This window comes from Nycticebus coucang, chromosome 15 (genome assembly GCF_027406575.1).
Source record: "Nycticebus coucang isolate mNycCou1 chromosome 15, mNycCou1.pri, whole genome shotgun sequence".
NCBI classification, from domain to species: Eukaryota; Metazoa; Chordata; class Mammalia; order Primates; family Lorisidae; genus Nycticebus; species Nycticebus coucang.
In genome coordinates, this window is record NC_069794.1 from 29,825,753 (window position 1) to 29,851,323 (window position 25,571).

The following is a 25,571-nucleotide window of genomic DNA, read 5'->3' on the forward strand; positions in this document are numbered from 1 at the left end:
TTTTTTTTTAAACTATAGTCCGGCCCTCCAACAGTCTGAGGGACAGTGAACTGGCCCCCTGTTTAAAAAGTTTGAGGACCCCTGGTATAGAAGAATTTTAAGAAGATGCTGCAATAATTAGAAGGATCTCTAATGGACCATTCAACTTTTTTGAAAAAAGATTATTATCCATTTCTTTAAAGGCTTGAAATCACCAGGACAGGAGACTGCTCATAAGAAAGCCCTTAAAAAACAAGGTAGAGGTAAAGTAAGTAGGCACATTCATGCTGTGAGCAAACAGTTTGTTTGGCAAGCCACAGTGAGGAGGCACTGACAACTTCCCTCATTGTTTTACCATTGTTGCTGGAAAAAAATATTTAAGGTGACAAAATAAGAGTTTCCTGGCCAAAGCTTAAATTTTTAAAAGATTGCCCCTCTCTCTCTTTCTCTCATATATACACACACACTCACAACTTATCATAATTCTGGGTCAAAGAAAAAATAAATATTGCAATAAAGCAATTACAACTATTTAACAACAAAGTGCAACCGTTGCCCATATATGAGGGTTTTTTTTTCAAATGTCACTCAGAAAAATGAATAATCTTTTTTTAATGAAAAATCTTAAATTCCCTTATTTTGTAAGTAAAAAATAATAAAAGTATAGTCAATACTGAACTAAAATTAGGAAAGCAAAAACTAAATGCTTTAAAAACATAGATACACAATAAATACACCTCTACCTTAGATAGATACACAGAATATACCTTATAGAGCTGAATACAGATACACAGGTAGATACACAGAATATACATTATAGAGCTGAAAAATGGTAGATTGAAAGTGAAATCAAAAATGTTACATTTGATCACAGAAAGATTTCCATTAAAGTCTGAAACAAGATTAGGAAACCCTTTCTCACTACTATTACAATTATTGGCATTCATCTTTATATTAACAATTTTCAGGAAATTCTAGGTAATGTAATAAGGTGGAAAAAAAGAATTAACCTTACATTGGAAAAGATGACAAAATTGTCATTATTTAATAATGATATCAAATTAAAAACATCTGTATATAAGAAGGAAGAGGATAGGGAGGAATGACAACTAGATGGGCATTCATCAAAATATTAAACGTAGTCACACATAGGCACTGTCATTAGCACTGTTTTAAATACTTCCATTAGAGAAATTCAAAATTTCATCAAAGCAACAACTAGTAAGTTGTAAAGGCTAAGATCAAACCAAATATGACTCAAGACTCATTGATAGTAACCACTATGTAATGCTGCCTTAGTAACTGAAGTTTGTAAAAATCATTCTACTATTGTTAACACTATGATTCTAAGCAACTCCCAAAATATTTTCCATGGTATTTGTCAAAAGGTATTAACATTTATAAAAGAAGTGAAGGTAGAGGTAGTTATGTTGCATCTGAATAAAGCGACTATCCTGATTCCACTGAAAACTAAAATTTATCTTTTCTTTATAAAGGAAAAGTAAAGAGCTTTAAATATCTTATTGAACCATGGTGCTCTTGAGTCACTTGGACTTGGTGGGTTGCATTGACTATAGTTATCAATGCCTATAAGTGTGGTTGGTCTTGATACAGATCACTAATGGCTTGGCAGATAGAATCCACTCACACACAACCTTCTGGTCCCTTATTACAGGCTGACATTATACTCTTAGACTTTTGACTAGAAAGATTGAGAAATTGTAATATTTTTGCTTTTTTTTGTTTCAAGTTAATGTCCATTTCCTTATGTATAGCAGTATGTATAGCACACATATATTGAAGATTTTAAGTCAACAGAGAAAAAAATATGGTCAAAAAGATATTTTACTTACTTTATTTAATATTTCTGAGGCATGAAAACCAGGATAAAAAGACAAATCAGAAGTCACTAAGATCCAAAGTGAACAATGGGTTCAATGCAATGTTTACCAAAATTCCAATTCCATTTTTCACAAAAATAGAAAAGAAAAATCTTAGAACTCATATGAAACCACAAAAGATTCCAAACACGCAAAGCAATCTTGAAAAAGTAGTAGGCATAAAACTTCCTGATTTCAAACCACATTACATAACTATAATAATCTAAACAGTATAATAATGTCATGAAAACAGACATATAGGCCAATGGCACAAAAATCAAGACTCCAGAAAAACTCAGGTATATATAGTCAATTAATCCTTTTTTTTTTTTTTTTGAAACTTCATCAATTTATTTGTTCATTTATTTCAGGTTAATACCCATTCAAGTTATTCTTGATTATGATATAAAACAAAAATTCAATTTTATTCATTAGCCAGCAGATTTTTTCTGCTTTTATTTTGGTTATTTATTTTGGTTTCTCTTATTAAAGAAAATTGGATATCCACTGGCTGATGAATAAAATTGGACCCTTATATTATAAGCAAAAAATAATTCTGAATGGATTGAAGACTTAAATTTAAGATCAGAAACTTTAGAACTATTAGAAGAAAACATAGGGGAAAGTATCCACACTGATCCTGGCAATGATTTTGGGGGGAGGGGTATACTAATACATAAGCAACAAAAGAAAAAATTAACAAGTGGGACTACATAAAATTTAAAAAGAATAATCAACAGCGAAAGAAATAACCAACAGAATCAAAATTCAAACTATAGAAAGTGAGAAAATATTTGATAACCATATTTCAGATAAGCAGTTAATATCCAAAATATGTAAGGAACGCACTCAACCGAACAGCCAGAAAAGAGAGAGAGAGAGAAAACTACAGTAAAAACCCAATTTAAGAATGGGCAAAGGACCTGAATAGACATTTCTCAAAAGAACACATACAAGTGGCCAATAGGCATATGCAAAAAAAATTTTGCACTATAACTAATCACCAAAGAAATGCAAACCAAAACCACAATGAGATATCACTTCACATCTATTAGAACAGTTATTATCAGTAAGACAAGAGAAAAAGAAACCCTTACACAATATTGATGGCCCTGTGAGTTAGTGCAGCCATTTTTAAAAACAGTGTTCAGATTCCTCAAAAAATTAAAAATAGAACTGCAATATGATCCAATGATCCCATTTTTTAGTATATATCTAAAGGAAACAAAATTAGGCTGTTGAAGAGATATCTGCACTCCATGTTTCATAGCAGCATTATTCACAATAGGCAAGATACAGAATCAATCTGGGTGTCCATCAAAGAGTGAATGAATTTTAAAAATGGGGTTTATATCCATAATGGAATTTATTTCACCTTAAAAAGAAGGAAATCCTGCCATCTGTGACAAATGGATGAACCTAGAAGACAATATGTTAAGTGAAGTAAGCTAGACACAAGTACGCCAATACCTCATTATCACACTCATGTGGACTCTAAAACAATCTGAACTCATAGAAGAAGAGACAACAATAGTCACCAGAAATTGGAGGTGGTATAAATTGGAAGACATTAGCCAAAGGGTGCAAGCTTTCAATTATAAGATAAACAAATTCTGGAGATCTAAAGTACAGAAAGAGTAATGATGGATGTCTTAATTAATTTGACTGTGGTAACCATTATGCAATGTATATTTACACCTGAAATATGTACAATCTTTATTTGTCAATTAAATTTTTTGAAGTCTTTTAAGAGCTTTGGGATTTGCTCCAGTTTCGTGAACTTTGTGTAATCCCTACTGAATGAAATTTTACAAGGTGTCTGAGAGAAAAATACTGGTATAGAGATCACATAGGAAGGGAAGTGGTTGACTCTTCAACAAATGATCCAGAATGACTTCATAGAAGACACGGAGAGTAAATAGGATTTGAAGAATGAGTAAGAGTTTGACAATCAGATGAAAAGGCAATCCAGGACAAAAGACAGCAGGTGCAAAGCCAATACTTTAATAAACAACAACAAAAATAACAATAAATCCTCACATGATTGTAGTTCATGCATCAGGACCACAGGGTAGTTTAACAAGAATAATTCTAACCACCTACTGACAAAGAATAGATTTATTGGTGTTATATAAGAAGTTTTATAATATCTGCTTTAATCACATAATATGTGGCTTCACAAAAACTCGAAAGGGATATGATATAATATTTTCAAAATACATAAAGATTCCAGAAATCTGAGAGCAGTATGGTATATATAGCCAGGTTTCACAGGAAAGCCACCCAAAACCAGTCTCCCTGTCTCCTCCACAAACATTACCTTTTCACATGTTTCTGGGGGATTTTTTGCAAGACTACTGAAATTGTCTGCCTCTTTTTTAGAGTCCTTTCCTGCTTTAGTTTTCACAGACATCCAAGTGATATTTCAGCCCCCTCTATATAATAGCAACTCTTCTTAGATCATTTTGATATGTGTCCCTAAGGTTAGCTGCCTCAGGCGGGCCAGTTTCCCAATTCTAAATTCCTCAGTGTTGGATCTGATGGGCTTTCTTCCCCTTTTTTTTTTTTTTAAATGTACCAGGCTATGCAAGCCATAGGTTCTGCCTTGCTGACACACAGACTTGCTGCCTTGGGGAAGCTGCACATCCTGGTCCAGTAAGTAGATGGTATACTGGTCAGCTAGATGGTAGGATCACATAGTGTGTCACTACAGCAAACCCACCCAGTAGTGAGCAAAGACCACCAAGCAGCTTCCCTAAGTTCAGGCTGTGGAAATAGCAGACCCTTATAAACAAGTGTAGTATAGCTTTGATAATTTCGCTAAACTGAGAAACCATTTTCAACTCAGACACTAACCAAGAAATGATTGTTTCTGCCAAATGCAGTAGAATGAAATATGCTTGCAATTGCTGCATTGGGAAAGAAGACAAAGGCAGCGGGCCAGAGCACATAGGACACAACTGAACAAACCCTGGGGTGGGCAAGGAACCTTGGGCCAGACAGCAAAGAGGCAGCAGTCACAAACAGAAGGAATCTTTATCGGGCAGGATTTATCAGTTGGCAATAAAAGAAATGTACTCTGTTCAGCTTGAGTGAAAAGATAGTTCATTAGACGACTACAGGGGGAACACTCAGGACTAAAAGGAAAACTCAGGTAGCAGTTAGGTGGCTTTTAGAGACCCTAAGCCAGAATGAGCTACTTGAGAAGTTCATCCAGGTACCATACGGGAATGAGTAAGTCTGACCATTTTCAATTTACCTGTCACTCTATCCTCTACTCAAATTCTCAGAATTCCAAGTGTGCCCTATTAGGAAAGTGTTTTATGGACAAACTTCACCGAAAGACAGTGAGAGAATTCCCCAGGAGAAAACTTTTAAGTACTATTTAAAAGATAAAGTGGAATGGTTGCTGGACAGAAAAAAAAAATTATAATGCCCATTACAGAAATGGTTTCTTAAGCAATAAGCAATTAGCAGAGGTGAGGCAACTGCAGAACGTGATGCTGAAAACCGTCTCTGTAAACTGTCACGGAGGTCAAAACTTGGGTTAATAAAAGTGAAATCTCAACAAATGGAGATAGAACTAAAACCAAATGTTCCACTGGAAATAATGATAATAGCTAGAGTGTATGTAGTCCTTCCTCTGTGCTAGAATCCCCATCTAAACATTTCATTTTTTAACTCATTTAATCTTTACTTCAACCACCCCATAAAATTGTCAGGTAAGTCCCACTTAGAGGGAGAAAAGTGACTTACATGAAATTCTACACAGGAAGTGGCCAAGCTAGGATCAGATCCCTGGCATCTGGTTCCACTAAACATTTTTGACTATGAACCCACTGCAAAGTTCTTAGGAAAGGGAAGGAAATATGGTGTGGAAAAGTCAAGGAACAGATAGAAAGGAATCAGCAGAACACAGACAAAAGCAAGAAGTGAAACCCAAATTTTAATAAAACCAGAAGATTTCCTAATTACACATTAAGCCAAGGATTTCATTGAGTTTTTTGGTTAAGAAACAAACAGGGATTAAGAGAAAAATCTACTGCATATTCTTCATAGTTTATTAAATGTGGAGGTACTGAGGTGAACGAGATGGTAGATTTTGTTCCAAAGTGCAATGTCAGCCATTCCCACCTAATCTTGTCCTACTGGCTCCTGAACTGAACACTGTCACCAGGGCCTCCAGCAATAAGCCAACTAGGGGGGAGTTGTCACAGATCGTTGAGAGGGTGACTGAAACTTGGATATTATCAGTTTGTGTTATTACATGAGGAAGATATTTTGTGTAATTTCCCACCTACATTTTAAATAATTTTTAAGCAATAGAAATTCCTGATAACCTGATTAAGTTCATTTTGGTTTATGTCCAGGAAAAGAAAAGAGTGAAAGGTCAAGAGGCTAAGGAGATTCTGACTATTATGGTCTGCACCCCTCCTGGGTCAAGTGTTCCTGTTGCAGAGTTCTAAGAATTTCAGTCCTCTCCATTCCTGTTTGTCTTCCTGAACAAATCAAATAGAACTCCAAATTGCAATTATTTGTAAACAACGGAAGATTATTTGGTTAGTAGGAAAGACTTGTCTACAGTTTTAGGTAAACTTAAATCCTGTGTACTAGAAAGAGCCAAACATTAATCTTGAACTTACAAATGTACTGTCTTTTGGTTTGTAGCTCAGGTCGGCCACTTATAAAATGGCTAAATTGCTCATTGAGAACAGACTAAACTGTGTAGAGTGGGTGAATTTCACTAACAGTGCACATTTAGCTGTATGGTAAACAAATGGGAAATGTTAACATGTTCTGTTTTCTGATCCTCCTATCTTCAAACCTGAATTGCTTCAGAAAAGCAAAAAGAGAGAAGATAGATTAAACCAAGCACACCGAGACACTGATTTCTGATGCTGTTTATCTTTTCCTTCTACATTCTTACATTTCTTTTAAAAAGAGGTTTTTTTGATTCCTTCTTCCTCCTGAAGAAGAATTACTGAGCTAAGACAATAAAGAAAAAAAAAAAGAGATCTCAGAAACATTAGTTTTATGGGTTGACACCAAATTATAAGTCTAATTTTATTTCTCTTGTTTTTTTTTTTCTTTTACCTGTCATTGAGCACATACTGTTTGCCTGGCACAAGGCCAAGCACTTTGCATGCATTATTCCACTTAATGTTCTAACAATAATTTGATGAAGCTATTTCTATTATCATTATTACTACTGTAAAAATTAGAAAACTTGAAGTTGTTAAGTAACTTTCTCATTACATGCAGCTTTGTTTGACTTTAAAGGCTTTTGTGTGAATCATTGTATGAACGGGCCTTTTGTCCCCTTTTAGGCCCTACAGTTCAACAATTAATTCATGGCATTATTCTAGGCACTAGAGTTATAAATAAGTAAACAAGCCAGACACTCTGCCCTTGATGAATCTTATATTCTAGTACAGAAAGCAGATATAATCTTATTTTTTAAATATGTAATTCTCAATAGTAGAAAGGGCTGTGAATATTCAAATAGGATATTCAGCTAGAGATCTCTTAGCAAGTGATCAGAAGGACTTCTAAGAAAAGGCCTCTATGAGGAAATGATATTTGAGCTCAGACTTGAATGATGAGAGTGTACTAGGTGCAGTATTGGGTGTAGATTATTCTGGGCAGAGAAAGGGGTTCATGAACATGGTCTGAGGGAGGACCATACAGGGCATATTAAAGGGCTTGGAGGATCCAGTGTTCCTGAACCACAGTACACAGTGGAAGAGCACAGGAAGTGAGTGGGAAGGGCAGGCAGGGACTGGAGTAGGTAGGTCTTTGTAATCTAGGGAGTGGGACATGAATTGTATACTAAATGTAATGGGAAGCTAGTGGAGAGTTTTAAGCAAGGAAGTGATTTGATCTGATTTAAGCCTATTAAATATATATATATATATATATAATCTGACAATTATGTTCACAAACACATTCTAGAAAAAATGTTACATACCTCATCACTAAATATTACTACAGTCACTTTCAAAGTATGCCTGTTGGGAAGCTATACACTGATGCCAGCACCTAGTCTACCTTCAAAGCAATTTTGGAACTATTTTTCTGGTGTGGCCATCAGTGCTCTTGTCATATTACCCTTGATGTTCTGAATATCATCAAAATGTCTTCCTTTCAATATTTCCTTTATTCTTGGGTAAAGAAAAAAGTCACTGGGGGCCAGAAGGTGAGGAGAGATGGGGTTCTAATGCACTCATTTGTTTCTGGTTAAAAACTCCCTCACAAACAGTCTTGTGTGGGCTCCTGTGTTTGTTCATGGGTGATCAACTTTGGGACGTTTTCTGCACACATCTTTTTCATGACACAATTTTCAGCTAAGAGTTTTTTGACTGTTTCTCTATTGATGTTTATTTGGTCTGCCAATGCTTCTCGCAGTCAGCTGATGATTTTGATACACAATTTGAAGAATTTTGGAAAACATTATGGTCAGTTCTGCTTGTTATTGGAGGCCCTGTCCTCTCTTCATCAGTGACGCTTTCTCTCCCTTCAGAAAAACACTTAATTCATTTGTACACTGCCTTTTTCTTCATGGAATTATCCCCATAAACTTGGACTAATGTTCCTGATTTCACTTCCACTCTTGAAAAGTTTAACAAGAATTAATGTATTCTCTTTATAAAATATATTAAAATATATTAAGGTCCTACCTCATATTATTTGGGAAAACACATTCCAGATAAATTAAAGAGGGTAAATGTAAAAAGAAACAAAATTATAACACAAAAATATGATATAGGATAACATATTTATAACTTTAGAATAAGGAAAGGTACAATGAACACTATTTGGGTGATGGGAACAGTTACAGCTCTGACTCAAGCATTACAAAAGTAACCCACATAACCAAAAGCATTTCCACCCCTGTAATATTTTAAGATAGAAAGAAGGAAGGAAGAAAGGGAGGGAGGGAGAGAGGAAGGAAGGAAGGAAGGAAGGAAGGATGGATGGATTGGGGATTACAGGTGTGAGCCACAGCGCCCAGCCTCTGTGGCAATTTCTTAAAAAACAACAATGAAGTCTGCCACATCAATTGACTCTTCCTTTCATGAAAGATTTCTCTGTAGCATGTAATGCATTTTGATAGCATTTTATCCACAGTAAAACTTCTTTCAGAATTGGAGTCAGTCCTCTCAAACCTACCACTGCTTTATCAACTGAGTTCATGTAATATTTGAGATCTTTTGTTGTGATTTCAACATCTTCATAGCACTTTATTTGTCTTGAGTAAATTCCATCTCAAGAAACCACTTTCTTTCCCCATCCATAAGAAGCAATTTGTCATCCATTCAAAGTTAATGATGAGATTATAGCAATTCAGTCATTTCCTCAGGCTCCATTTCAAATTCTAGTTCTCTCACTCTTTCCACCACATTTGCCCTTACTCCTTCACTGAATCTTGAACTCCTCCAAGTCATCCATGAGGACTGCAATTAACTTCTTCCAAACTTGGGTTAATGTTGACAAGTTGACCTTCTTTCATTAATCACAAATGTTCTTAATGGCATCTAGAATGATTAATCCTTTCCAGAGGGCTTTCTATTCACTTTGCCCAAATTCATAAGAGGAATGACTATCTATCACAGCTAAAGCCTTACATATTGTATTTCTAAGTAATAAAATTGTAAAGTAAAAATGACTCCTTGATCCATGGGCCATAAAAGGCATATTGTGTTAGCAGGCATAAATTAATGTCACTTTTTACCTTTTTTCACATCTCCATCAAAGCTCTTGAGTGACCAGGTATACTTTCAATGAGCCATACCATTTTGAAAGGTATATTTTTTTCTAAACGGTAGTTCTCACTCAACAGTAGGCTTAAAGTATTCTGTAAGCTATGTTGTAAACAAATGTTTTTATCCAGGCCTTGTCGTTCTATTTATCTTAAGAACAATAAGAATTTCTTAGAAAAGAATGCAATAAAATCTCTTCTATGATAAATTATTTTTACTATGTATGAAGAACAAAGAATGATCAGAGGGGATCAGTGGTAATCAAAGAGATGGTGGGAGAGAGATTGGCTCAGGTAGGGTGGTGCTACTTGAAGAGGCAATTTAAGAGATTGCCAGGAAGGTGTAAGGAGCAGGTCTGTATATGTGGACACAAGGGAGAAAGAAGGCACTGGCCGGAACACTTCTCAGATTCATGACAGGGACATGTAAAAAGACTACCAGGATTCTTTGGACACTTCTAGTTTATATAGCTTGTCAATGCAACATCTGTGAAGATATTTTAGGGAACATATAAGACCTTAATTGTAGAAAGGTGTAAGTAGCATGATCCAGTGCCTTAAAAATAATGCTGAAGGATCATTTGGATAATACTCTGTAGTCATCAAGAAAATTTATATCCTGTTGGCAATTGGCAAGGATTCTGAGAAACTTTACTGCACAATTAGTCCTTGAAAGAAGCTTATGCGGAATCACAAGCAACCGGGAGAACTGATGAAATGCTAATAGAAATGCTAGTAGAAGTAGCTTTAAGCCAAAGGGAGAGGGAAGAATCTTTATCTCTCTAAAGTACACAAGAATAGCAGGAGCTCAGGGCAAGAGTATTTGTATCATGATCCTCTGCTAAGTATTTCTGGAGAAGAAGAAGCTCATCAGTATAAAAGCTTCCCAAGGGATACTGTCCATTCCCACCCATAGAGTTGAAATCCCAGAATCTCTGAACCAAGGTTTCAACCAGTAACAAACAATTTGATCTGGTCCCCTGACTACTAAATGACACAAAAACCTCAGGACAGTGAGTACGAGTGGAATGTGATGCAAGCATCTATTTGGTTTGCAATTGCCAAATACAAACATCAGTATAAGATACAATATACATGAAATAGATACATATTTCTATCATACAAATATACACAGTGGAGTGGGAGAGAGGCAGAGAGAAATAATTAATAACTAATACATACACCTGTGTAGTACATCTAAGCTCCTTTCCCTTGTTATATAATCACTCTATTCCTTGCCCCTCCCACCGCTCCACTCAAATATCTTGTTAGCTGGGTGATATTTTTTTTCCTAGCCTCCTCCTTAGAGATTTTTTTTAAGTCCTTATGCCTCTAGGAGGTATCCTTTGTCCTATAGTTAATCTCTTAATAAGACCAATTTAGCTGTAATATAAATGGTAATTCACAGTGTTCCAGTTACTGCACAATTCTGAACTTGCTCAGAAACTGCGTATGAGCAGGCTGGCCTTATCTATGGGCAGAATTTGTTGGTGATATTTGGAAGAGTTTGAATCTATAAGGAAAACTCAGGTCTATGACCCCTGTTAAATGTACTTAAGACCTTGTCAGCTCATTAGAGTAGCTATTGTGTATAAAAATTGCATTAGGTATAGTGCCTATTCTTAAAATCCATCTGAGTGATGTGGGACTCAAAGTGAGTAAAATCAAGGCCATATGTGTGAAAAAGCAAATCTCTACAGAGCAGGACAAACACTGTGACTGACAGTCACCAGGGTGAGTTAGAACATCCCTTGTAAGTAAAGTATATTACAAGGTCTAAAATACAATAATAAACATGCCATTTTAATTTCTGGGGTTGTATGGCTAATTTCTCTCAGATTTTCACTACCATTATTGTTTAATTTCATTTGCCACTGTTGAGTGGCAAAGGAGCTTACACCTGGAATGAGCTTACAGTCAATCTGTTGTAAATGAAGGATTTGCAAATGGCATTATTCCATATTTTCTTAAGGATTTAAGGTGTCACTGGCTTTCAACTTGTTCTATGCAAGAGTTCTTTGCCAGGATCCTATCTGATGCCAATTTTCATTCAATCTCCATAAATGTTTATTAATACAATACTGCATAAATTCTTAAGTATTGAACATGCCAAAGAAGGTATTTGTTTTTGTGCTTCTCTATGCCCATATTTAAACATTTTATGTAAATATGTCCACACCTAAATATGTCCCATCTTGTTGATCCTTTTTAAAATTCACACCCTGTGTATTAATGCAACCCAACCATGAAAGTAATTTGTTCATGAGTCACACCATTACAAGCATTGAAGTAATTGTAAAGTCATCTCTTGTTAGTTTGCAATTAGGGTATTAAGTTCAATATCATGCTGTATTAGATTTGTTCAATATGCTCAATATTTTATTTACAAAGGATATATATTTACAAAGATAAATGTATATCCGTTTTAACACCTATAAAAATAATTAAGTTTTCTGGGAGTATCATGGCAAATGCTGTTGGTTTCTTTTTAATTTTTAATTATTATGGATGTATAATAATTGTATATATAGAGAGAGAGTACATGCGATGCTTTGATACAGACATACGATGTGCAATAATCAAAGCTGAGTAATTAGAGTATCCATCACCTCAAGAATTTATCATTTCTTTGTGCTAGGAACATTCTTCTTCCACTCTTGCAGTTATTTTAAGGTGCTTCTTATTATTGATTATAGTCACTTCGTTGTGTTACCAAATATTATTCATTCTATTCATGGAATTTGCAAACTGAGTAGATACCTATAGGCATGCTGTAATATATTAGAAAAGCCTGTATATTTAATTGAAATAATATTTTTAAGTGAGAACTTCGACTTTAGTATCAAAAGAAATTTACCTATTGTGTAATTATGATTTTCAGATTTTCAACCATATATGCTTTATAGTTCATAGACACTTTTTTTTACATCTAGAGACATAAGTAAGCTACAAAGAAAATAAAATACTTAGAAATGCACTTCACCCAAAGAGGTGAAAGATCTCTCCAAGGAGAATTATAAAACACTGTTGAAAGAAATGATAGATAACACAAACAAATGGAAAAACATCCAATGTGCATAGATTGGAAGAACAAATATTGTTAAAATGTCCACACTGCATTTTAACAAAGTGATTACAGATTTCATACAATGCTCATCAAAATACCAACACCTGGCTCAGTGCCCATAGCTCAATAAGTAGGGCGCCAGCTACATTCACTGAAAATGGCAGGTTCAAGCCCAGCCCAGGCCTGCTAAACAATAATGACAACTGCAAACCCCCCCTCACCCCCCCAAAAAAATAGCAAGGCGTTGTGGCAGGCACCTGTAGTCCCAGCTACTCAGGAGGCTGAGGCAAGAGAATCACTTTTGAGGTTGCTGTAAGCTGTGATGCCATGGCACCCTACTGAGGGTGACATAAGGAGACTGCCTCAAAAAACAAACAAAAAATATATATATATCATTTTTAACAGATCTAGAAAATATAATCCTAAGCTTCATATAAAACTAAAAAAGAGCCAAATAGCCAAACCAATCCTAAGCATAAATAAAACATTTGGAGGCATCATATCACCTGACTTCAAATGATACTGCAAGGGTATAGTAACGAACAGCCTAGTACTGGTATAAAGGTAGACATGTAGACTAATGGAATAAAATAGAGAACCCAAAATTGAAGCCATGCAGCCATAACCAAATGATTTTTGTTTGACAAAGCAGATTTAAAAATACATTGAGGAAAGATATCCTATTCAATAAATAAACTGCACAGCCACATGCAGAAGAATGAAATCGGATCCCTACATCGCTCATCATATACAAGAATTAATTCAAGATGGATTCAAGACTTAAGCATAAGGCTTGAATCCATAAGACTTCTTGAAAAGAATGTAGGAAATATTCTTCTGGATATTGGCCTAGGCAAAGAATTTGTGACTAAATCCCCAAAAGGAAATACAAAAATAAATAAATGGGACTTAAACTAAACAGTTTCAGCACAGCAAAGAAAAGAATCACCAGAGTAAACAGACAATCTACAGAATGAGAGAAAATGTTCTTGAACTATATATCCAAAAGGGCTAATATTCAAAATCTACCAAGAACTCAAATCAGTAAAAAAAAAAAGTAACCCAATCAAAAAGTGGGTGAAAGACACAAACAGATATCTTTCAAAAGAAGATAGACAAATGGGCAAAAAAATGTGAAAAAAAAAAAAAAGTGCTTGTTTCTCCATTCTTGTGATGTTTCACTTGGAAGAATGGTTTCCCAGTCCATCCAGATTGTCACAAAAGAGACTAGATCACCATTTTTTAATGATGGAATAGCACTATGTATATACAGTGTCTTGTCTCCTGCCTGGTACACAGTAGGTGTGCCATAAATCAATACTCCATGGTATTCATATAGCACATTTTATTAATCCATTCACATACACATATCTGTGGGCATTTGGGCTGTTTGATATTATGAATTGCGCTGCTATAAACATTCAAATGAAAAAGAAACCTATGCAGCACGCTAGCTAAGTTCACACAATGTGTACCTTACCTGCCAAAACTTTCCCAGTAAAGAAGGGTCTCAACTGGAGAATGTCTTGGTAGCAAGAGCTATTCTTTCTCCTACGTTTATTATCTCTTTCAACAACTTCTTCCACATTGAATATCTTTGATGTGGGTCAAAGCTATCCCTCCTCGTCAACATCAACAACAACGTCAACAACAAAGCTATCCCTCCTAAATTGAACTTCTTAACATTGGTTGTCATATTATGTAATTGATCTACTTGCCTCTGGTTTGATTCTTTTCCCATTCATTCGCTATAAATTCAAACACAAATATAATCATAATCATTTCTGCTTAAATAAACTAATGATGACCTCAATAACTTCACAACTCCAGATAATATTTCTATTTTTCAGAAAAGAACATTTTTTTCTTTTACTCAGAGCCCATTTTCTATTTTCATACCCATGTTGTTCCTATGCTCAGCCACCCTCTTCTCCAACTTCTCTGAACATGCTGTGCTCTCATATTTGCGACCTTTACAATTACATTGAAAAGTTAGATCAAATAGTTCCTCTTTCCTAAGAATTTCTCATAAACCATGTACCACTGGAATCTGGAATGCGTTGAAATATTTACTCTGCACAGTGACCAATACTGGAATCAAATTCTAATTCTCTTTTGAGCTGTGTAACCCAGACAAATCTGGTTGATATGAACACACAACAGTTAAGTTACCCGTATCCATTCTTACCAAGTAGGTGCTACTACCAAGACAGTTAATAAGGAGCCTATGTCTGAATATCATAGTCCTTCATATTCTGAGTATGATAAGGTACAAGCTTGCCATGGACTTTTCCTATGGTTTTGACACCTTCTGTCATACATAGAATGTGCATTCTCTGCTTTCTCTTAGCCATCTGTCCTTGTATAAACCATCTCCAATATTTATTGTACCTTCTTCTGTTTGTCCAGACAGTTTAACCTCTGACCTTACTTTGGTCTATACATAGAGATACAGACAGATATAGATGATATAGATATAAATCTTAATACACATGTTTTTAACATGCGAAATCTTCCTCTACCTAAGCTGTAGTTTCTTGCCCACACTCATCCGAGGAGGATGCATTATTAACTGTAAGTGACAGTGATAATGATAATTACATAGTGGTTATAACTATGATTTATGGCACACCTACTGTGTACAGGCAGGATACAAGGCACTGTATATACATAGTGCTATTTAATTTCCCACATAATTCCAGATGTAGTTATCACTAGCGCCATTTTAAAGTAAGACCATGGAAGAAATTAGGTCACATATTTGTCAAATCACAGGTCATAAGTGCAATATTGATATACATACACTCATAGTATGACAAGTTGGCATAAAAAATGGGAGAATAGAAGATGGTGTGTGTCCTTGCAGTGGTGAGGGAGGGGTGATCAGGAGAGGAAGAGGAGGAAACACTTGGGATCAAGAGTGCATACCTCAGAGGGATTTATAGAGCAGAGCCCTCTGCACCAATATTATCATCATAAAATGATCCCACCTACCTGCATCTTCCAACCACATCTCTAGATTCTGACCTCAAGCCTGAAAGACTCACATTCTTGTGAAAACTTCTCCTGCTGTCCAGGCCTCAGGGATGTGTCACATAGAAGAAAGGCAGGTCTCTCCATCCTCAGTGGGAGGGTCCAAAGAAGTTGGAGTCTGAGGACTGGAACTGAAAAGCAAGACTTGTGCTATGGGGCATTAGCTGTTTTGCGGTTAGAGAATTTTGTAAGAAATGATTTTGATTAGAAATTTTCAAAGAGGTAACATCAGAAAATAAACAACGCTCTGCCAAAAATCAAAAGGAAGTTAAATGTGGAAGTGCTGTTAAGGGTTGGAAAAAAGAAAAAAAACTGAACTAACTAGAACTGTCTTCTTCAAGATTAGGACCTTGAGCTCCATTCTTCTTCCAGCCAACCCCTGAAAATTTTACATAACGGGGAAACTGTATTTTTCCTTTTCTTTCCTTTTGAAGTTTTGCCATTTGTGTTTATGGGCTCAAGGGGCCATTTGTGTGGACCAGTCTACACGGGGAATTCCAGCGCCAGTGGGACACTTGCCGGTGGCCCCATCCAGACAGCAAGGGAGGAGGTGTTCTTAAAAAAAGGTGAAACCGGTTTGATGAAAATATTTCAAATTGTACATAAAACCAGCACATTGTACCCCATGATCGCAACAATATACACAGCTATGATTTAATTTAAAAAAAAAAAAGGGTGAAGACTCCACAGTTAATAAATATTGTTCCATTGCTCCCTATTCCTATCACCTTCTGCCAAGACTTCTGAAATCAAAGGCTTCTGAAATTTTACTCTTTGATGTCTCAAAGCTGTATTTCTAAGACATTGGTACGGGTGACACTGAATGACCTATCCCATGGTTCTTGACCTACATCTTCCATCCTGCATCGTATCCTCCTGTCATTTTCTTCCTCACATTCCTTTAAGTTCTATGTTTGCAATACTCAAGAAAAGGTTCTTAGACTTTCTCACAGCTGTGATAAACCACCCAACTCAAGTCAGTGAGGCAGATTGGGTTGGGGCCTCCACGTCAGTTTTCCTACACAGACTTTGAGGTGTTTCTGCTGCCTTAGAAGACGTAAGAAGTAGGGACACACCCGGGCTTAGTTTCATCTGCCTTACAAATTCACACAAAGTACAATGGTAGAAGACAAAGTTACCCACTTTCTTTCACTATTTGGGTGAGGAAGAATGATTGGACTTCACACACAGCTTCTTGTGAAATGTAGAGGGAGAGTCAAAGATGTCAAAAGTTAGTTCTGGAAGAGGCAAGTCAAATCTTGGGCCTAGAATAATCTGATGAGAAAAAAAGAGAAAAAGAGAAGCCACATCTGTAACACAGCCTCTGTTGCTCCTTACTTTTACTTGTCTCGCATCGTCCTGTATTTATCACACTTTCCATTGAACAATGTTTTAAAAAATATTGGGGGAATTTATCTTGCCATTTACCCTCTCCTAGCCCCAATTCTCTGCACCCATGTGTCCTACTAATATTTCTTCACGTTCTTTAACTTTAAGAACATGAACATTTAAGAGAAGGGGTGGGGAAGGATTTAGATTTCATTTGTTTCTTTTCCCTTAGCAGCAGGACTTGATATTTTTAATTTGAGAAAAACTAAGAGATAAATAAAACAGATATACAAAAAAGATTAGGGCCTTAAAGAAAATCTGTGTTATGCAAAATTGTCTCTGTAATAACAACAGCTACCATTTAATAAATATCTACCTTCCTCTACGCTCTTGTTCCCATAAACCATACAACTTTGAGAACAGGTAATATTTAAGATTATTCCTGTTTCACATGTAATGAAATCAAGATTGCAAAAGATTGAATAACCTGATGTGTTAGCCAGGGTTTTCTAGAGAAACAGAGTCAGTAGGATATACTAAGAGAGAGAGAGGGAGAGAGAGATTATTATGTATAAGGAATTGGCTTATGGAAGCTGACAAGCCCACAAGCAGACAGCCCTCAGAATGGGAGAAGATATTTGCAGCTTATGTCTCCAACAAAGGCTTAATAACCAGAATCCACAGCGAACTCAAATGTCTTAGCAAGAAAAGAACAAGTGATCCCATCTCAGGGTGGGCAAGGGACTTGAAGAGAAAATTCTCTGAAGAAAACAGGTGCAGAGCCTACAGACATATGAAAAAATGATCATCATCCTTAATCATCAGAGAAATGCAAATCAAAACTACTTTGAGATATCATCTAACTCCAGTAAGATTAGCCCAAAAAATCAAAAAATATCACAAAATCCCAAAACCAGAGATGCTGGCATGGATGTGGAGAAAAGGGAACACTTCTACAATGCTGGTGAGAATGCAAACTAATACTTTCCTTTTGGAAAGATGGTCTAAAAATAGACCTGCCATTCAATCCTACAATTCATCTACTAGAATACCAAAAATCACATTATAACAAAGATATTTGTACCAGAATGTTTATTGCAGCCCAATTCATAATTGCTAAGTCATGGAAGAAGCCCAAGTGTCCATCGACCCATGAATGGATTAATAAATTATGGTCTATGTACACCATGGAATATTATGCAGCTTTAAAACAGGATGGAGACTTTATCTCTTTCATGTTTACATGGATGGAGGTGGAACATATTCTTATTAGCAAAGTATCTCAGGAATGGAAGAAAAAGTATCCAATGTACTCAGCCCTACTATGAAACCAATTTATAGCTTTCATATGGAAGCTATAACCCAATTATAGCCCAAAAATATGGGGAAAGGGGAGAGAGAGGGGAGGGGAGGGGGAAGGATGGGTGCAGGGAGGGTAGTTGGTGGGATCACACATACAGTGCATCATACAAGGGCATGTGTGCAATTTACTCAATGTAGAATATAAATGTCTTAACACAATAAAAAAAAAAAGAAAGATCTAGAAAAGTATCATTTTTTATGTTTTTATACAGGGTCTTGCTCTGTCAACACCGGGTAGAATGCAATGGCATGATTAGAGATCACTGCAACCTCAAACTTCTAGGCTCAGGCGATCCTCCTGCCTCCGCCTCCAGAGTAGCTGAAACTACAGACATGTGGCAGGGCAACCAGCTAATTTTTCTTTTCTTTATTTTTAATCTCAGAATATTATTGGAGTGTAAGTGTGTTGGCTACATGAAATGCCTTTCAACAGCCTGAGTCAAAGTTATACATCTTCCCATCACCAGATAGAGTACATTGTACCCGTTAGATGTGATTTTACCCATCCCCCGCCTGCTTGGTTTCCACTGAGTCTTATTTCCATATGTGCACATGGGTGTTGATCAGTTAATTCCAATTTAATAGTAAGTACATGTGGTGCTTTATTTGTCCATTCTTACTATTTCACTCAGGAGAATGGTCTCCAATTCCATCCAGGCTGTTACAAAAGGTATTAGTTCACTGTTTTTTAATACCCCTTATAATAGCAACAAAGAAAATAAGATACCTAGGAGTATATTTAACCAAGAAGGTGAAAGACCTCTACAAGGAGAACTATGAATCACCGAGGAAAGAAATCACAGAGGATGGAAACAAATGGAAAAACAAATCATGCTGTGAATCAGCAGAATCAACATTATTAAAATGTCTATAATTTTTCTAGTTGTAGAGATGGGGTCTTGGTCTTACTTAAGCTGGTTTCAAACTCCTGGCCTCAAGAAATCCTCCTGCTTAGACCCATTATAGTCAGAGGATTATAGGCATGAGCCACTGCACCTGGCCTAGAAAAGCACACTTCTAATTGGAGTTCAAAGGCCTGAGATCAAGGATACCGAATAGAAAAGTTCCAGTGCAAAGTCTAGCAGACTTAAAACAAAAGAAGAGTTGATGTTTCGGTTCAAGTCCAAAGGCAGGATAAACCAGGAGTCAGTTAGGCAGAAGAAAGTCCTTTTTTCAGGGGAAAGTTGGCCATCATATTCTATCCGGGCCTTCCCCCAATAGAATGAACTTCACCTACATAGCAGAAAACAATCTGCTCAACTCAGTCCATCAATTTAAATCTTAAACTCATCCAACACACCTTCCCATAAATGCCCAGAATGTTTATTCTCATATCTGGACACCCCAAGGCCAAGTCGGTTGTCAAAAATAAATCAATAAAATAACCACCACACTTACCTAAAGCTATCTTATTTGTAAGTGCTAGAGAAGAGACTTAAACTCGGGCCTGCCCTTCTTAAAAGCCTGTGGTCATTTCTCTAGTCCAGAAACATGGGATGACAAGAATGATCTAGAATGCCTGATTTTGTCACTTGAAGCTTGTGCCAGCATCACAGAAAAATTCATGATCAATGATTTTATACACACACACAAAAGAATTCCAAAACATCAGATACATTGGTAAACCCATTTAATTTCTGTACTTGAACCAAATTAAGTGCACAGGAGCTGAAACCACTCCAAAAGGAAGAAAGGAGCCCTTGCTGCAGGGGCTGTGAGACTGAGGAGAAGCCAGCCATCCAGGTTTCTTCCAATAACGAAGACAAGTGTCTTCAACAGACAGAAAACCCGCAACTTCCAATAAATCACTGCCCATTTGGTCATATTCAAAGAAAGAAAACAATTTGTTCAAAGAGTGTCCTTCTTTATACTTGGCAAAAGAATCTTTTTTGCAGTAACTCAATGGAAGAGGGAGAAACACGTTTTTATTGTTAAAGAAAGAAATTTAGCACTCAAAATAGGAGTGATCAGTAATTGCACTCTGTCCAGACATATTAACAAATTTCTGAGAATCAGATGTCATGGAATATGTTGAGGAATTACAGCTGTCTCAAATTGTAAGTCAATTCAGTTTTTATTCAAATGGTTTTGTGTGACGTTACGTTCTCACAGAAGGGGAAGAATACGGCCCCAAATGAGCAGGATACATCTGCATATGGAGAAAATTTAAGTCCTTGTCAAAGGAAAAAGAGTTATATATAAATGTTTTTCACAGAACCCACTAACTAATATAACTATTTGCTCTTTTCTCAGTTGTAATAACTAAGTACTGTATGTACTAGTTTTAAACTAATCTGAGGCTTTCCGAACAAATGGGAGGGCTTCTTGTTCCATCAGAGTCCAAAGAAAACCCTTCAAGGGTTCTTCAGCAGGAGATGATTTTTTTTTTTTTTTTTTTTTGCAGTTTTTCACCAGGGCCGGGTTTGAACCTGCCACCTCTGGCATATGGGGCCAGCGCCCTACTCCTTTGAGCCACAGGTGCCAACCACCAGCAGGAGATAGTTTTAAGGGAAGAAAATGAAGATTCTGATCAGTGAAAGGATTAAAAATCCTCAAATTCAGGGCAATTTGATTCCTAGCAGGATTGAGTATCTGAACACTGGTACTCAGACTGGTAAGCTATTTATTGAAAAAGAAACTTTGAGGGGATGTACATCATCTCTGTAATTTAAACAAATTTGCTGAGTCAAATAGGCATGAGCCATCCTGTATACTTTACTTTCACCTTCTTCAGATAAGTATTATGTGCAAAATACTTAAAATGGCAAGTTCTGAAGGCAAAAGTTAATATATTCCTCAATATTAGGTTATAGATTGCTGTTGCGAATTTATATAAACTAAATAAATTTAAGTTAGTGCCCAAGATGTCATGACTCACACTTTTGTGGAAGGGGACCCTGCAGTCTAGACAGGACGGCCTTGGGCTGAGAGTTGGACTCTAACCTTGGGACATGGCTCTGTCATTAGCTGTGGCCCTCCCAGGCCATTATGCTTCAGTTTCTTTACATTTAATACCTAACTGAGAATTAAAAAGAGAGAGAGAAAAGAAAGAAACAATGAAAATAGAAATCTCCTTAACCCACCATTCAAAGATGATCTTTAAAAAGAGAATAATAGTTGCTTTGGATTTCAAACACATACTATGTTGAAGCTGTGGAAAAAATACCATGGAGGAGAAAATCCTTAAAGTAACAAAAGAAGTAGACTGAGCATGAATAGGAAATGCAGAAAAAAATGGTAGCACTAAGATAGGAGTAATGTGGAATATAAATGTCTTAGCACAATAACTAAGAAAGTGCCAGGAAGGCTATGTTAACCAATGTGATGAAAATGTGTCAAACGGTCTATAAAACCAGTGTATGGTGCCCCATGATCACATTAATGTACACAGCTATGATTTAATAAAATAAAAAAAGGAAATATGGAATGAGTTAAAAGGGAGCAAAAAACAGATGGCCAAAAGTAACATACTAATTACAGATGTGTAAAGAAGGGAGAGGTATAAACTCCAGAAAGACTAGAAATTAATGCTTCAAAAAGAGAAAAGAAGAAAACACAGTAATCAGAAAGGGGAAGAAGAAAAAGTTTCATTGAGTGCTATCTGGTATCAATTTACTCCCCAAAAATCTTAAAGTGGAAAAGATCTTTCGAGAATAATCAAAGTATTCCAAACATTTTCATGTTACAGCATGTTTACTTCTTTCTTTTATTTGATAGAAGAAGAACAGGTCCCCAAACTTAAGATTAAAAATATAGGGTTATAAACAGGAAAAGATGCAAAGAAGTCAGTGATTGCCCATTTAGGGACTAAGTTAGGAAACTTTGATTAAAAAGACACTGGAAATATTTCCAAGACACATTTTTGCAATGATTCAAATGTCAGGGTTGTGTGATGTAAGCTTTGGCGATAGTACACTGATTTATTTTCAAAGATTTCTTTGGGGAAAAGAATCAGAATTACAGGCTGCAATTTGTAAGAGCACTGTTAAGAAAGCCAAAAATAAATATTGTTTACATATTATAGTAGAGAGCAAATATCTGGTAGAAACAACAGCTTTTGTGTTCAAAAAGAACTACAGTGTTCGAATTCACCAAAAAATTAATGAACTGATATGAAGTCAACACAAAACAATACCTAAGCAAAAGAAAAAACGAAAATAAAGTGGCTAAAATAAGCCATCCACACTGGTATGTTCTTGATCTTTCAACCACTCAAACCTAATCAGAAAATAAATGAATCAGTGAGAAGAATATTAGCTTGCAAGACCAGCTTAACAAATAGCTGGTTGATGGACTTGTCTTTCAGGTTGCCCTCTTTGTCATGCAGATGTACATACTTGGAATCAAAGAGATGAACATGGAGTTTCTGGGAGATGGATCTTTTGGAATATATAATTACATCAGATTCTAGTAATTATATAGTGCTTTATAATCACCACACTGGTCAGAAAGGCTTTACCTTCCATTGTCTTGGTAAAGATGTCCAATAATAATAATTTTCTAAAGATTTTTTTTAATTTCAAATTAACATAAGGGTACAAATTTTTAGGGTACAATATTCTCACTTCCAAGGTCAAGCTCAAGTTGTAGAAGAGCCCTTCGTCCTAGGGGTGTGCTGTAGAAGATCTGATTTAAAATGGGGAAGAAGTATGCATTACCATGTTTGAATGCTCTCATTTTAATGAAGGTCTTACAAAAAGATAGAAACAATCCATCTGACAAGAAGGTCATATTCAAGTATGTTAGCAATGTAACACGTAAAGAAATCATTATAGAAAATGTGTAGGGGGAAGCTCTCAAAATGGATAAATCACTAAAAATAATTTCAAAGCTCCATGTAAAGGCAGTACCCTACTTAGGGTCTCACCTTATGCAAAAGTGTCCATGAAACCTTTACAGTAAACGTGGATGTACATGCCACCTCCATGGCCTTCTAGCTATTTCATAGTTTTGACCCTCAATTTCCACATTTATAAAATGAGAATAATAATAAGGCCTTTGTGGTGATGTGTTAAAGATTAAACATTACATTTATCATATTGCAATATAATTGTCTTCATTGTTCTTTCATCCTTTCCTTCCATCAACAAATATTTCTTGAGAGCCAACAAAAGTGAATATTAGCTTTACCTTTGTCTCCTACTAGTCATGTGGCTTTGAGTAAGTTATTTAACTTCTGGGGTCAATTTCATCATCTACAAATGTGGGATCAAAATAGCACACATCTTTCATGGGTGCTATAAGGTTAAAGGAGCTAATATAAGTGCATATTCAGAAAAAAATGCTTGATACTATTAGAAAATTGGTAGCTAAATTAATGTTAACATTTTCTCCTACTACTCTTCCTGTTCTCTTTCTTATCCTCCTCCTCATCATCATGTATGAGGCATTCTGCAGCTAAACCTTATCCTATCAGAAGGTGATATCCTTCTATTAAATCTATGATAATTGGTATATACGTGCTTACTGGATACTGTTCCCATCATTAGTTAGGATCTTTGGTTTGAGTAAAGGAAGTCACATCAAACTATCTTCATCCCAAAAGGGTTTGCATCCACCAAACAACACAAAAAATTTAAAGGTGAAGCTTGTCTCAAAACCATGCAAACCCAGAGACAGGAAGCTGGTCAGGATACTCCTCCTCGCCTCTGCTACATGCACAGCCCAGGCTCCATTCTTTGCTTCTGCAGACAGCTCTCTCTGTGAGGCAGAGACCACACATTGACAGTTCTGGACCTGATTCCTGCTAGATTCCAACCAAAACAACAAGGGCTTTTACTACCTAGCACATGGAAGAAGCATGAATTGGTGTCCCACATCACACACCAATCCTTAAACCAGTCCCTATGACTGGGAAAGAACACACAATAAAAGGAAAGAGTCGATGATCACAAAATTGAAGAGGATAGCAGAGCTGATATCTGGAAATGCCAGACACCGAGCTGATTTGCATCACTGGCAGGTCTCGTCCCTGTCTCGTGGTTTGGCTTTACGACCCTCCATGTCTAGCTTCGCTTGATAAATGAAAGGTACACAGGAAACATTTTTTTGAACAATGAATCTCTCAACTATATGGACATTAAAAGAATAAAAAAAGAATAACACATATTTCCATTCCTTTTCCTTTTTAAAAGTCCATTTGAAAAGATCAACATATTTGCACGATGCTAAACTTTGAAGTTTAATTAAGATCTTGTTGCTTATACCCATCATGATAGCATATACATAACTGGTAGTATCTGGTACTATGGTAAATCTAAAATGTTATCTGCTTATCTGCTCTGGACTGAGAATAAGCAGCAATCAAATCTCAAGTCCTTAGGCAACTCTGCCCTGGTTCACCCTAATTCACAGTCACATGGATAGACTTATAATCATAGTCCTTGGAGCCCAGGGCATGGTGGTAGATTTAATTCATTAATAGACCAAATTTAGTACCTCTTTGTAATGTCTCCCAATGAGCAGAGAAGTCTATCTCATTAGTCCTTATATCTGGACTGGCTTTGTGACTTGCTCTGGCCAATTAAATGGTTTAAAAATGGAGGATATGAGGCTTGTGGCAATCCAGCAGCTCAGTCATCCCAGCCGATACCCAGACATGTTAATGAGGCCAGTTGCAACAGGAGAACTGTCCAGCATAACCAAGACTAAACTATTGACCTGCTGGCTTGGAAGCTAAATAAATATTTGTTATTTCTATTCTGCATTATTGTGGCCATAGAAATCTGATAAATGGTTTCATTCTGGCCCCACTTCAATCACACCTGTGTCAGTCTGGCTATCCAGTCACTGATCACCCTACACCCAGTCAAGTTTTTAACCTTGTTTTTCACACATAACTTACAAAGCTGGATGAGTCACTGCCAAGTCATGTGTGTTCTCCAGCTGGTCCTTCTGATCCATTTGAGAATATGATGCTAAATATTGAAGCAAATGCTTTGCCATGAGCAGCCTTGTGTGCTCAGTGACTTGGCAGGCCCCTCATAAGCAATAAGCTTGGAATGTCGAAGAATTCTTAGAAACTTGTCAACTTGACCAAACATGGGCAAAATCAAATTCATAACAACCAGAAACTAACAAAATAAGACCATGTGTAATTTTTAATAGTCACATAAATCATCTCAGGCCTTAACTAAGAGATGTATTTTTGAATTGATAATTA